The sequence below is a fragment of the Ornithorhynchus anatinus genome, chromosome X1 (genome assembly GCF_004115215.2).
Source record: "Ornithorhynchus anatinus isolate Pmale09 chromosome X1, mOrnAna1.pri.v4, whole genome shotgun sequence".
NCBI classification, from domain to species: Eukaryota; Metazoa; Chordata; class Mammalia; order Monotremata; family Ornithorhynchidae; genus Ornithorhynchus; species Ornithorhynchus anatinus.
In genome coordinates this window covers 46,379,953-46,394,697 of record NC_041749.1, presented here as the reverse complement: position 1 = coordinate 46,394,697, position 14,745 = coordinate 46,379,953, and the positions used below count along the sequence as shown (strand labels likewise).

Here is a 14,745-nt window from a genome sequence, read left to right as displayed (position 1 = left end):
CCCTGAGGAGAGTACACCTTGGCATCAAACAGAAACTCCTCCCCCATCAGCTTTAAAGCACTCAGTTGGCTTGCTCCCTCCTTCCTCACCTCCTTGATTCCCTACTACGACCCAGCACGTGTTCACTCTGCTCCTCTAACACCACCCTACTCACTGCATCTTGATCTCATTTATCTCACTGCCAACTCTTGCCCACATCCTGCCTCTGGCCTGGAACCCCCTTCCCTCTCATATCTGAAAGACCACCACTCTCCTCACCTTCAAAGCCTTAGTCGTCATCAACCTCATCAATGATATTTATGGAGTGCTTGCTACGTGCAGAACATTGTACTCAGCACTTATGAGAATACAATACGAGAGAGTTGACAGACATTTTCACTGCCTACAATGAGATTAATCTCTAATTGAGAAGCGGCATGGCCTAGTGGATGGAGCATGGGTCTGGGAGTCAGAAGAACCTGGGTTCTCCTCCCGGCTCTGCCACTTGTCTGCTGACCACTAAACTTCTCTCTGCCTCAGGCACCTCATCTGTAAAATGGGGATTAAAACTGTGAGCCCCCTGTGGAACAACCTGATTACCTTGTATCTACCTCAGCTCTTAGAGTAGTGCTCAGTACATAGTAAGTGCTTAACAAATACCATTATCATTATTATTATTATTCTAATCCCAGCTCTGCCACTTGTCTGCTGTGTGACCTTAGACTTAACTTCTCTGTACCTCAGTTATGTCATTTGTAAAATGAGGATTAAGACTGTCAGCCCCATGGGGGACAGGGACTGCGTCCATCCTGATTTGTTTGAATCCACCCCAGTGCTTAGTACAATGCCTGGCACATAGTAAGGGCTTAACAAACACCACAACTGTTCTTAAAATCAAATCTCCTCAAAGAGTCTTTCCCTGAGTAAGGTCTCATTTTCCCTCTCCCTTCTGTGACACCCTCCCACTTGGATTTGTTTATTCACCGTTTATTCACCCTACCCTCAGCACCACAGCACTTATGCACATATCTGCAATTTATTTAAATGCCTGTCTCTCCCTCTAGCTAGTGAGCAGTGAATATGTCCTTCAACTCTATTACATTGTTCTCTTCCAGATGCTTAGTAAAATGCTATGTGCCCAGTAAATATGATTGACTGATTGATGTAGTGGTTGATACACTAGGGAAGGTGACATGGTGTAATGGAAAAGCACCAGTCTGGAGGTCAGAGGACCAGATTCAAGCTCCTGGACTGCTGTGTGACCCTGAGCATGTCACTTGAACCTCTCTGTACTTCAGTTTCCTAACCTGCAAAATAGGGATGATAATATCTGCCTTTCTACCACCCAGTATTCCTGTAAAGGCAAAAATGGATAATTAATTCGAGAGTGCTATATACCAAACCAAGATATAATTTCACTAGAAGCAAGCAACACACATTCCCTTCCCTCAAGGAGTTTACAATCTAATTGGGGATAATAAACCTGGCATCTAAGCCTATGGGGGTTTTCTTACCTCAAGAATTAAAAAACAAACTCTTCTTAAAATTAAATCTTATTTTCCTCTTGAGTTTCAACCAGGGACTAAATATAAATCCTCAAAACAATAGCTGACCTTGGAGCACTGTTCCATTTGAAGAGCTGTGACTCCCCATTGTCTTGGATTGCTCCTCCCCAATTGCAGAAGGCTGCACTCCCCTGGCTCTGGCTGCCAAAGGGCAGAGGCCCAGAGGGCGGAACGGGAGAGAAAAGCATAAACAAAGACAAAAATTTGAAGGCACTTGAAGGTTCAAACAATTCTATTGCTCTCAGAAATCAAAATGCTTTCCTTGCCTACCAGAGAGGGCTGAAGAAAGCCACCTTCTTCCCCATCCACTTCATTTCCTTGTTGACCCGGGTGATTTCTTGGCAATGGCTAAGGACAGGTTCCCCCAAATCTGGGCTTTCCTGAGATTTGGGGGAGTGGAGCGTCTTCCTGTCATCGTCTGGGCTCACGGGGAGCTAACCCCCCATCGTTAGGGACCGCAGGACGTTTTGGCTGGGTTGGGCTCCGGGGGTGGGCCACGATGCCATGCAGAGCTGCGGGAGAGCTCCAGGGGTGATGTGAGGCAGAGCAGACACCTGCTGCCTTTCCAAAGGGGCTTCAGTCACCAGGTGATGCTTTGGAGGGACGTGGGCCCTACTTTCAGAACCCTCCACCCCTTCCCAGCCCTGGCGCTTTGGCCCATTGGCAGGACACTTTTCGGAGTTTAATCTCAGTAGTACAAGAATTTACTGCCATTTAATCTGATACTCTTTACCCCCTCCAGGTGTGTGTGTCTGTTTGTGCCTATGTGTGTGTCTGGGTGTGTATGAGTTTAGACCCAGGAATGAGTTATTCTGCTGCAAGATTGCCAACTGCCCATAAATTGGTAGACTGTAAAAGCATCCTACAATTTTAAGCCAGTAAAACCATTTCAACTTCCGTAAATCTGGTGGTGCCACACTGGGGTGGCCGTGGTTGTCGAGGCAAAAGTGGAAAACCAACTGCTCCATTTCCAGGAAGGGCAAGAAAGAGAGGCTCTGCTCTCCCTGACTGATCAGCGGTGGTAGTGGCGGTGCCAGTCCTGGAGCTCGGATCTTGGTGCCCTCTCCCATCCCTGACCAAGGATGGAGCCCTCACCTGTGGCAGTGGCTGCATGAGGGCCAGGCTAACCCCCTACTACCTCCTCCTCCTGCTCTTCTTCCTCCTCCTCCTCATCTTTCTCCCTCTTCTCCTGCTCCTTCTCCTTCTTCTCTTCCTCCTCCTTCACCTCTTCCTCCTTCTGCCCCTCCTCCTCATCTTCCTCCTTCTGCCCCTCCACCTCCTACTCCTTCTCCTTCTGTTCTTCCTTCTCCTCCTGTTCCTCCTTCTCATCCTCTTTCTTCTTCTCCTTCCTCTCCGCCTCCTCTTCATCTTCTTCTTTGCTCTCCTCCTTCTCCTCCTGTTCCTCTTCTCTTTCATCCTCTTCTTCCTCCTCCTCCTCCACTTTCTCCTCCTCCTCTTCCTCTTCATCCTTTTCTTCTTCCTCCTCCTTCTTCCTACCTCTCAACCCCAGCTGCCAGCTCCCACAGGCAATCATGTACCCCACTCTGGCTGGGTTCCCCACTCTGGCTGGGTTCCCCACTCTGGCTGGGTTCCCCACTCTGGCTGGGTTCCCTTTCTCCTTCCAGAACAGCAGGGGCCCTGCTCCCCACCTCTTCCTGCCCCCCAACGCTGTTTTTCAAATGTTGCACCTGTCCTGCTATAGGCCAGGGTGAGCTGGGAGAAGGGAAGGGGAGAGAAGGAGAAGAGGGAAAGTGAAAGGGGACAGAAGGAAAGGGAGACATTTTAATGCTCTCCTTTTCCCTTCCTCTCATCTTCCGGTTTCACCTTTTTTCTATCCTTCTACTCTTTCCCCTTCTTCCCTCTTACCCTATTTTCTTCCCTCTTCCTCTCCTCTTTCCTTGTCCCTTATCCCCCTCTTATTTTCCCTTCTCTTCCCCATCTTTCCCTCCCCCTTACCCCACCACAATACCTTTTCCCCTTGCCCCCGAGTCAGTTTACCTGGGAGGACCGGTCAGGGGAGCTGCCACTTCAGAACTCTGTTCCAGGCAGATAGAGAGGAAGAGGGGAGAGAAAGGAGCTAATAACAGTAATAACTGGAGTATTTAAGACTGTCCTGAATGTCAAGACATGTACTAAGCATTGAGGTAGTTACGAGATAACTGTATTGGACATGAGGCTCACACATGAGGCTTACAGTCTAAGTAATGATGATGATGGTATTTGTTAAGCGCTTACTATCTGCCAAGCACTGTTCTAAGCGCTGGGGGGGATACAAGACAAGCAGGTTGTCCCACGTGGGGGTCACAGTCTTAAATCCCCATTTTACAGATGAGGTAACTGAGGCACAGAGAAGTTAAGTGACTTGCCCAAAGTCACCTAGCAGTCACATGGCAGAGCTGGGATTAGAACCCATGTCCTTCTGACTTCCAGGCCCCTGCTCTAGCCACTAAGCCAGGTAGGAGGGAGAACAGGAATTAGATCTCTATTTTACAGATGAGGAAAATGAGGCACAGATATATTAAGTGACTGGCCTAAGATCACCCAGCAGGCAAGTGGCAGGCCCTGGATTAGATGCCCCCCTACCCAGACTCATGCTCTTTCCACTGGACCACACTGCTCTCATGGGGTTTCTAGATGATGTTTCTAGATGGTTTCTAGATTCCTCCAACATCCCTCCCCGACACCATCCCCGAGCCTGGGTTTGCGTGCCCTACAGACCTCTACTCCGTGCCCTAAGGGAAATGAGTCCAACCTAAATCTGACTGCTTGACCATCGCAGCACCCCTTCAGGGAGAAGCAGCGTGGCTCAGTGGAAGAGCCCGGGTTTGGGAGTCAGAGGTCATGGGTTCGAATCCCTGCTCTGCCACTTGTCAGCTGCGTGACTGTGGGCAAGTCACTTAACTTCTCTGTGCCTCAGTTCCCTCATCTGTAAAATGGGGATTAAGACTGTGAGCCTCACGTGGGACAATCTGATTACCCTGTATCTACCCCAGCGCTTAGAACAGTGCTCGGCACAGAGTAAGCGCTTAACAAATACCAACATTATTATTGTTCAGGGCTTGACTAGGGCTGTGTCGTAAACGATGTGACCACCAGAGGGAGCTCTTGTTTGATACAATGGGCGGCCGGGCGTCTTCTGGCCAGCAATTCCAAACCCAGAGAGTCCAGGTCGGAGGCATCAGAGAGCCTCTTTGCCCCACTCCTGCCACTAGACACTGGGCAAGTGAGTTGTGCCAGTCTGTGGCTCAGGAGCTTGGGAATGCCTAAAACCTACGTTCGCTTAATTCTGTGCTATGAATGGTTAGTCTGTTTGGTCTTAGAACACCGTGACGCTTTGGTTCGGCCTTTATGATTTTTCCCGTTCGGAGAAAAATTGCTCTCCCTGGCTCCCAGGTCCCTGTCCGTGGATGCGGGGGTGGGGAGACACTGCCAGTACCGAGGTCATGCCCACCCTAAGGTTGGGCCTGGATAGTCAAGTCTATTACCCAGTCAATTCTCCCCTCTCCCCCCCCCCGCCCCCAACCCCTCCCCACTTGCACCAGGGAAGGGAGGGATAGCTTGTGGAAATGATGGTTTGCATAGGGTGGCCATTTTCCAGTGTGATTTTGCTATGACAGTGTGGTTTCCAGATGGACGGCCCCACCTACTACAGACGTGACACCAGATGCCTTTATGGCTGGTATTTTTCCCCTTTCAGCCCCTAGCCTCACTCTGCTTCCACTCCTGCTGTCCAGGCATGCAGCTGAGGAGGGGCTTGGGAGGGGAGCGCCGTGCACCTGGAGTGAGGGAGGATCTGTGCTCTGTCTTCATTCATTCAATAGTATTTATTGAGCACTCACTATGTGCAGAGCACTGTACTAAGTGCTTGGAATGTACAAATCAGCAACAGATAGAGACAGTCCCTGCCCTTTGACAGGCTTACAGTCTAATCGGGGGAGACAGACAGACAAAAACAATAGCAATAAATAGAATCAAGGGGATGAACATCTCATTAAAACAATAGCAAATAAATAGAATCAAGGTGATGTACATCCCATTAACAAAATAAATATGGTAATGAAAATATATACAGTTGAGCGGATGAGCACAGTGTTGAGGGGAGGGGAAGGGAGAGGGGGAGGAGCAGAGGGAAAGGGGGAAAAAGAGGGCTTAGCTGAGGGGAGGTGAAGGGGGGGTAAGAGGGGAGCAGAGGGAAAAGGGGAAGCTCAGTCTGGGAAGGCCTCTTGGAGGAGGTGAGTTCTGTCTGTCTTCTGAGAACCGCCCCCTTCCCCCTTGCTCATGCTCCCCAGAAGAATCCCTGCTTCACCCAAGCTCCAGCAGTGGTAGGGGAGGACTTGGAGCCACAAGTTCCCAGACAGCCCCATCCCAGTGGTGAGGGCGCGGTTCAGTCAGAAATGGGCCGGAACCAAGTCTACCAACTCTATTGTATTTTCCTCTCCCAAGTGGTTAGTACAGTGCTCTGCACACAGTGCTCAATAGATACCACTTATTGATTGATTGGCCAATTAAATGATCATTCCAATAGAGCTGAGCCAAGTCCTTACTTGGTGGGAGGAGGGGTAGAGTTCGATTCCTTCTGGTGCTTTGTTGGAAGCTTTGGAAGCTCAGGGAATGGGGGTGTTATCTGTCCATCAAACAATCGTATTTATTAAGTGCTTACTGTGTGCAGAGCACTGTATTAAGCTCTTGGGAGAGTACAATATAACAGAGCTGGTAAACATGTTCCCTATCCCCAAAGAGCTTACAGTCTAAAAGGGGAGACAGGCATTTAAATAAATGATGGCTATGTACATAAGTTATGTGGGACTGAGGGTAAGGTGAATAAAGGGTACAAATCCACATACAAAGGTGATTCAGAGGAGAGAGGGAGTGGAGGAAATGAGGGCTTATTCGAGACCTCTTGGTGGAGATGTGATTTTAATAAGGCTTTGAAGGTGTAGGATATATGTAGCATATCTGTATTTCATAACTGTAGGATATGAAGAGAGAGAGCATTCTAAGTCAGAGGAAGGATGTAGGAGAGAGGTCGGCCATGAGATAGATGAGACTGAGGTACGATCAATCAGTCCATCAATGGTATTTATTGAATGCTTACTAATTGCAGAGCACTGTACGAAGAGCTTTGGAGAATACAGCAGAATTTGCAGATAAGTTCCTTGCCCATAACGAGCTTACAATCTAGATGGCAACATGGACATTAATATGAATAAATAATTTATCACATATAATTTAAAGATGTGTGCGTAAGAGCCGTGGTGTTGGGGGTGGGGTGAAGTTCATTCATTCAATAGTATTTATTGAGCGCTTACTATGTGCAGAGCACTGTACTAAGCGCTTGGGATGAACAAGTCGGCAACAGATAGAGACAGTCCCTGCCATTTGACGGGCTTACAGTCTAATCGGGGGAGACGGACAGACAAGAACAATGGCACTAAACAGCGTCAAGGGGAAGAACATCTCGTAAAAACAATGGCAACTAAATAGAATCAAGGCGATGTACAATTCATTAACAAAATAAATAGGGTAACGAAAATATATACAGTTGAGCGGACGGGTACAGTGCTGTGGGGATGGGAAGGGAGAGGTGGAGGAGCAGAGGGAAAAGGGGAAAATGAGGCTTTAGCTGCGGAGAGGTAAAGGGGGGATGGCAGAGGGAGTAGAGGGGGAAGAGGAGCTCAGTGTGGGAAGGCCTCTTGGAGGAGGTGAGTTTTAAGTAGGGTTTTGAAGAGGGGAAGAGAATCAGTTTGGCGGAGGTGAGGAGGGAGGGCGTTCCAGGACCGCGGGAGGACGTGACCCAGGGGTCGACGGCGGGATAGGCGAGACCGAGGGACGGCGAGGAGGTGGGCGGCAGTGGAGCGGAGCGTGCGGGGTGGGCGGTAGAAAGAGAGAAGGGAGGAGAGGTAGGAAGGGGCAAGGTGATGGAGAGCCTTGAAGCCTAGAGTGAGGAGTTTTTGTTTGGAGCGGAGGTCGATAGGCAACCACTGGAGTTGTTTAAGAAGGGGAGTGACATGCCCAGATCGTTTCTGCAGGAAGATGAGCCGGGCAGCGGAGTGAAGAATAGACCGGAGCGGGGCGAGAGAGGAGGAAGGGAGGTCAGAGAGAAGGCTGACACAGTAGTCTAGCCAGGATATAACGAGAGCCCGTAACAGTAAGGTAGCCGTTTGGGTGGAGAGGAAAGGGCGGATCTTGGCGATATTGTAGAGGTGAAACCGGCAGGTCTTGGTAACGGATAGGATGTGTGGGGTGAACGAGAGGGACGAGTCAAGGATGACACCGAGATTGCGGGCCTGCGGGACGGGAAGGATGGTCGTGCCATCCACGGTGATGGAGAGTCTGGGAGCGGACCGGGCTTGGGAGGGAAGATGAGGAGCTCAGTCTTGCTCATGTTGAGTTTTAGGTGGCGGGCCGACATCCAGGTGGAGACGTCCCGGAGGCAGGAGGAGATGCGAGCCTGAAGGGAGGGGGAGAGGACAGGGGCAGAGATGTAGATCTGCGTGTCATCTGCGTAGAGATGGTAGTCAAAGCCGTGAGAGCGGATGAGTTCACCGAGGGAGTGAGTGTAAATGGAGAACAGAAGAGGGCCAAGAACTGACCCTTGAGGAACTCCAACAGTTAAAGGATGGGAGGGGGAGGAGGCTCCAGCGTAGGAGACCGAGAATGATCGGCCAGAGAGGTAAGAGGAGAACCAGGAGAGGACAGAGTCCGTGAAGCCAAGGTGAGATAAGGTATGGAGGAGGAGGGGATGGTCGACAGTGTCAAAGGCAGCAGAGAGGTCAAGGAGGATCAGAATGGAGTAGGAGCCATTGGATTTGGCAAGAAGGAGGTCATGGGTGACCTTAGAGAGAGCAGTCTCGGTAGAGTGGAGGGGACGGAAGCCAGATTGGAGGGGGTCTAGGAGAGAATGGGAGTTAAGGAATTCTAGGCATTGATTGTAGACGACTCGTTCTAAGATTTTGGAAAGGAAGGGTAGTAGGGAGATAGGACGATAACTGGAGGGGGAAGTGGGGTCAAGAGTGGGTTTTTTTAGGATGGGGGAGACGTGGGCGTGTTTGAAGGCAGAGGGGAAGGAGCCCTTGGAGATTGAGTGGTTAAAAATAGAAGTTAAGGAAGGGAGGAGGGCAGGGGCGATGGTTTTAAGAAGGTGAGAGGGAATGGGGTCCGAGGCGCAGGTGGAGGGGGTGGCACTTGCAAGGAGGGAGGAGATCTCCTCTGAGGATACTGCAGGGAAGGATGGGAAAGTAGGGGAGGGGGTTGTTGGGGGGGAGGGGAGAGGCGGAGGGGTGACTTTGGGGAGCTCAGACCTGATCGTGTTGATTTTCGTGAGGAAATAGGTGGCCAGATCATTAGGGGTGAGAGATGGGGGAGGGGGAGGAACAGGGGGCCTGAGGAGAGAGTTAAAGGTCCGGAACAATCGGCGGGGGTGACGGGCATGGGTGTCGATGAGGGAGGAGAAGTGTGTGGGCCGGGCCGTGATCCCATTTGCAGTGTGACCCTGAGCAAGTCACTTTATTTCTTTGAGCCTCAGTTTCCTCATCTGTAAAATGGGGATAGCATACCTATTCTCCCTCCCTGTTGGACTGTGAGCCTTGTGTGGCCTGGGACCGTGGCCTATCTAATTATCTTGTATCTGCTACAGTGTTTGGCCAAAGTAAGTGCTTAATAAATAGCATCATTATTATTCCTCACATCACTCTCCCCTAACATATATGTCCCCCTTGAGCCAATGCATCACAGTCCAAGGCCAAGCTCTAATTTTAAAAGATGAATCCTTAGAGGCTATTTTGAAAATATCTCTCAATTAAAAACAGAGCACCCATTCTCAATTAGAGAAACATTGGACTGGTTAGGAATGAATGGATTTGGCAGGCGGTGAAGAAGTTGGCCTTGCTGTCACTATCTTGTTTCTACCCAGGTGCTTAGAACAGTGCTTGGCACAGAGTAAGCGCTTAACAAATACCATCTTTATCATAAATAAAAATCCTTTAATAAGACAGAGCGTGCTGGCTGCGTGATGTTTTATTTGGGGGTTTTCTTTGGTTTCTGTTGTCTGGAAATCACCATGGCAACAGAAGCAACCACAACACAAACCCATTGTGAGGGGATGGCCACAGGAAGTAACCTCTTGGAAATGTGCAGCACTTGGTGTGCTGAGCGGTGGAGTAGTGATTATAACATAATTCTTATAATGATAACAGTTATAACTGTGGTATTTGCTAAGGGCCTTCTATGTACCAAGCACTGAGGTAGATGCAAGATCATCAGGTTGGACATAGTGCCTGTCTCTCAGTGGGCTCACAGAATAAGCAGGAGGGAGAGCCAGTATTTAATCCCCATTTTACAGATGAGGAAACTGAGGCACAGAGACTTGAAGCGATTTGCCCAAGGTCACACAGCGGACAAGGGGGTAGAGCTGGGATTAGAACCCAGTTCCTCTGATTTCCTGGCCCATGCTTTTTTCACTAGGCCCAGTTGCTTCCCAAGCATAAGAGCCTTCTGTGTGTGGAGAAGTGCGTGCGGCGTGATGTGTCCGAGGCCTCTGAGCCCTTGGGGATCTGTCTGACCTTCGGAGCAGCTGCTGGAAGGATGCGCTGGGGAGTCGCTCGCCACTGTTCCTGGGATCCAGGGACCTTATCTCCTTAGATGCCATTTCCTTGCCAGCACATCCAATTCCTCACACTATTCTTTCCTCCTTCCTCTCCATCTCCTGAGCACTCCCCTGCTGTTCTGCTCACATCACTCCCTTCCTTGAAATCTTCCATTGGTTACCCATCTCCCTCTTGCACCAAATAAAAACTTCTGAGCATTTTTTTAATGGTATCTGTTGAGCATTTACTATGTGCCAGGCATTGAACGAAGCACTGGGGTAGTTACAAGCTAATTGGGTTAGACCTGGAGGCTCACAGTCAACCAATTAATCAATTAATTGTATTTATGGATGCTTACTATGTGCAGAGTACTGTGCTAAGTTCTTGGAAGAGTACAATACCACCAAATTAGCAGGCACGGTCCCTGTCCATGAGTTTACAGTCTAGAGGGGGATTGACATTAATATGAATAAATATGCAATTAATAATATATAATTTAAAGATATGTATGTAAGTGCTTTGAGGTTGGAGGTGTAAAATCCCCATTTTGCTGACGAGGTAACTGAGGCAAAGAGAAGTGAAGTGACTTGCCCAAAGTGACACAGCAGACAAGAGGCAGGGTTGGGATTAGAACCCAGGTCCCCCGACTCCCAGGCCCAGGCTCTTTCCTCTAGGCCGCATTGCTTCTCAAACATTGGCTTCCACCACTTCTTTCTGTCTTATGTTCTGTCTTTCCTCTACAGTCAGCCTTCTCATCCTCCCTTGCTTTCCCTTCTCCTGTCTCCAGCCCCACTTATGCTTTCACACCTGCTTGGAGTTTCCTTCCCCATTCTAAAGTGCTGGACCATAGCTCTCTTCACCTTCAGCCCCTTCCTGAAATCCCATCTCCTCCAGGAAGTCTTTCCAGATTCATTATCTTCTCCCCCCAGTCATATAATAATAATAATGATTGCAGGACTGGAATTATTATTATTATGATGATGATTAGCTCTCTGTTCCTCTGATCAGCAAACAGCATAGATTGCTGGAGGCCTTTCCAGACTCCCTGCCTAAGATAGACCTCACTTTTGATCAGACAATAAATCAGTACTATTTACTGAGCGTTACCTGTTTCAAGAACACCCAGCTGATTGTCTACTGCTTGCAGCGCACTGGACTGGTTGTGCCTACTCTGTACAGAGCACTGTGTTAAGACCTACGTGGTCCAGGACCCTTTTCTGGGTTCCTGCTGTGGACAGGCACTGTGCTGGATACCTACTGGGTACATAGTGCTGCACTAAATACTTGGGAGGGTACAATAGAGTTCAACCCAAAATGGTAAGATTTGCATTCAGATTTAAGACTGGCCATGAGAATATTCTCTCTCACCCTCTGTTCTTTTACCTTTTGAACTTTGCTAAAGGATCCTCAGGGCCTAAATTTCATAGAACCCATTATCCCCTCAGCATCACAATAAACACAAGTTTCCTCTCCTGATTGAGCTTCAAGTTATTTACATGCTGCAGTCCAGAAGGAACTACTCTCCTGCTGGTTATCTGAAGAGTGGAAGCGAGGGATTTTCCACCCGCTTATCCAAATACGCATTTCCTGCTAAGGGCGGGGGTGCAGCTGCTCCTCAGCACCCGTGGACGGATCCGCACCCTCCAGCCTCCACCCTCAGCTGCAGCCAAAGCCTTTTCCTGTTGGTTTAGCTGGAACAACGCTCAAGTGCCTGAGCGGTGAACAGCAGGGAGCGATGTATGTTCTGCTCACCCCTGTTTGCCGAGTCCCTTTCGCAAGCGGCCCCCTGGCCAGGTGCCTGCCCCTGGCCCAGCTCCGTGTGGGGATTGGCATGGCCTTGGGGGAAAGATCAGGGACTGTGAGCTAGGAAACCTTGAATTCTAGTCCCAGCTCTGTCTTCTGTGTGATCTGGGGAAAGTCACTTGCTCTACAGCAAGCAGCGTGGCTCAGTGTAAAGAGCACGGGCTTTGGAGTCAGGGCTCATGAGTTCAAATCCCAGCTCTGCCACTTGTCGACTGTGTGACTGTGGGCAAGTCACTTAACTTCTCTGTGCCTCAGTTCCCTCATCTGTAAAATGGGGATTAAGACTGTGAGCCCCACGTGGGACAACCTGATTCCCCTATGTCTACCCCAGCGCTTAGAACAGTGCTTGGCACATAGTAAGCGCTTAACAAATACCAACATTATTATTATTATTATTACTATTGAGAAGCAGCTTGGCCTAGTGGATAGAGCTTGGGAGTCCGAAGGTTCTAATCTTGGCTCTGCAACTTGTCTACTACATGACCTCAGGCAAGTCACCACTTGTCTACTACATGACCTTAGGCAAGTCACTTAACTTCTCTGGGCCTTTGTTTCCTCATCTGTAAAATGGGGTTTATGACTCTGAGCCCTATAAGGGACAGGGACAGTGTCAAAATCCGATGACCTTGTATCTACCCCAGCGCTTAGAACAGTGCCTGGCACATAGTAAGTGCTTAACAAATGCCATAATAATAACAATAATTATGATGATGATGATGATTTGTTAAGCATTTACTAGGTGCCGTGCACCATGCTAAGCACTAGGGCTTTGTCTTGTCTTATGCCGTCGAGTCGTCTCCGACTCATAGCGACACCATGGACACAGCTCTCCCAGAACACCCCATCTGCAATCATTCCAGGAGTGTATCCATAGAGTTTTCTTGATAAAAATTTGGAAATGGTTTATCATTGCAGTCAAAGCACTGGGGTAGATACTACATAATCAGGACAGACACAGTCCCTTTCCTTCATGGAGCTCACAGTCTAAGTGGGAGGGAGAACAGGTATTAAAGCTAAGGCTGGGGGCTGGGGACCAGGATTGTCTCTGGTCTCAGTTTCCTCATCTGTGAAATGGGAATTAGACAACTGCTCTCCCTCTCAACATGTAAGACTGTAAGCCTGCATGAGCAGGGACTGTATCTGTTCTGATTCCCTAGTGTTTAGCAAGGTGCTTGGCAAACAGTCAGTGCTTAGTAAATATAATAGTAGCTTTTAAAGCGCTTACTCTGTACCAAGCACTGAGGCAGACACATAGTATTCTGATCAAACACAGTCCCTGTTCCACATGGGAATCACAGCCCAAGGAGGAGAGAGAACAAGTATTGAATCCACATTTTACAGATAAAGAAACTGAGGCTCAGAGTAGTTAAGTGACTTGCCAAGGTCACTCAGCAAGCAAGAGGCAGGAGTGGGTTTAGAGACCAGGTCTCCTGGCTGCCAGCTCTGTGATCTTTCCACTAGGCCACACTACTTCTTTAAAATAGTAACTGGAGGCTACAATAGAGAAGCAGCCTCCTAGTTCCCAGCCACCAGCCTTAAGATCTCCCCTAGGTAGAGTCCGGTACGCACCTGTAGAGCCCAGCTAACCAACTGGGGCCGCAGGCCTGAAGTAGTGGACCCAACTGTGAGCCCGTCACTGGGCAGGGATTGTCTCTATCTGCTGCCGGATTGGACACTCCAAGTGCTCAATACAGTGTTCTGCACATAGTAAGCGCTCAATAAATACTATTGAATGAATGAACCCCCCCCATGAAAACCTGGGAAGTGGTATACCGCCATCTGCTTTGAAATGGATTAAAGCTTGGCATTCCGAAATGCATCCACAGTGAGTCCATAATGCAGGAAGTGAGTCAGAAAAAATGACTTCTATCTGGCTTTCCCCTGCCCTCCTCCTGAAGGACTTGTCTTATGCTGCCGAGTCATTTCCGACCAGTAGCAACGCTATGGACAAATCTCTCCCAGAATGACCCACCTCCATCTGCAAACGTTCTGGTATTGTATCCATAGAGCTTTCTTGGTAAAAATATGGAAGTGCCATATTGCCTCCTTCCATGCAGTAAACTTAGTCTCCTCTCTCGACTCTCTCCCATGCTTAGAGAAGCAGCGTGGCTCAGTGGAAAGAGCCCGGGCTTGAGAGTCAGAGGTCATGGGTTCGAATCCCAGCTCTGCCATTTGTCAGCTGTGTGACTGTGGGCAAGTCACTTCACTTCTCTGGGCCTCAGTTACCTTATCACAGTCTGGGGATGAAGACTGTGAGCACCACGTGGGATAACCTGATGACCCTGTATCTACCCCAGTGCTTAGAACAGTGCTCCGCACATTGTAAGCACTTAATAAATGCCAACTTCACTTCACTTCATGCTGCTCCTGCCCAGCATAGGTAAATTTTGACTTGTAGCAGATTGCCTTCCACTAGCTAGCCACTGCCCAAGCTAGGAATGGAATCTGTATGCCTCTGCTTGACTCTCCCTCCCATAGTCGAGACTGGTAGAGTACCAGAAACTCTCCAGGTGTGACCTTGAGAAGGGTCCTGAAGGACTAGTCAACTGCAGTCACCCAGAGGGGCCCCCCTTGCCTTTAACTATTTTGCTCCATCAACTGCTCGCTCCCCTTTTTAGGCCTTCTGCCTTTTGGACCCTGCCTCCACTTTCCACTTGTCTCTGATTCTTCCCTCCCACCCCTCGGGAGAGCTGGATATTATGCTGGTGTGGCCATTTGTCCAGTCTTGTAACCCCATGACATTTTGGTTTTCAGCTGATCCGTTCCTCCTCTGGTTCGTACAGGACTGGAAACCCCCATGTTTGCTATTTTTA

General features: G+C 49.2%; 1 non-coding gene across 1 annotated transcript; it reads right to left on the bottom strand.

Moving 5' to 3' along the window:
- Positions 1 to 14,322: 14,322 nt before the first annotated feature.
- Positions 14,323 to 14,460, bottom strand: LOC114807110. The gene has a single exon (XR_003755163.1). It is a non-coding gene; the product is annotated as a small nucleolar RNA SNORA7 (small nucleolar RNA).
- Positions 14,461 to 14,745: the final 285 nt, after the last annotated feature.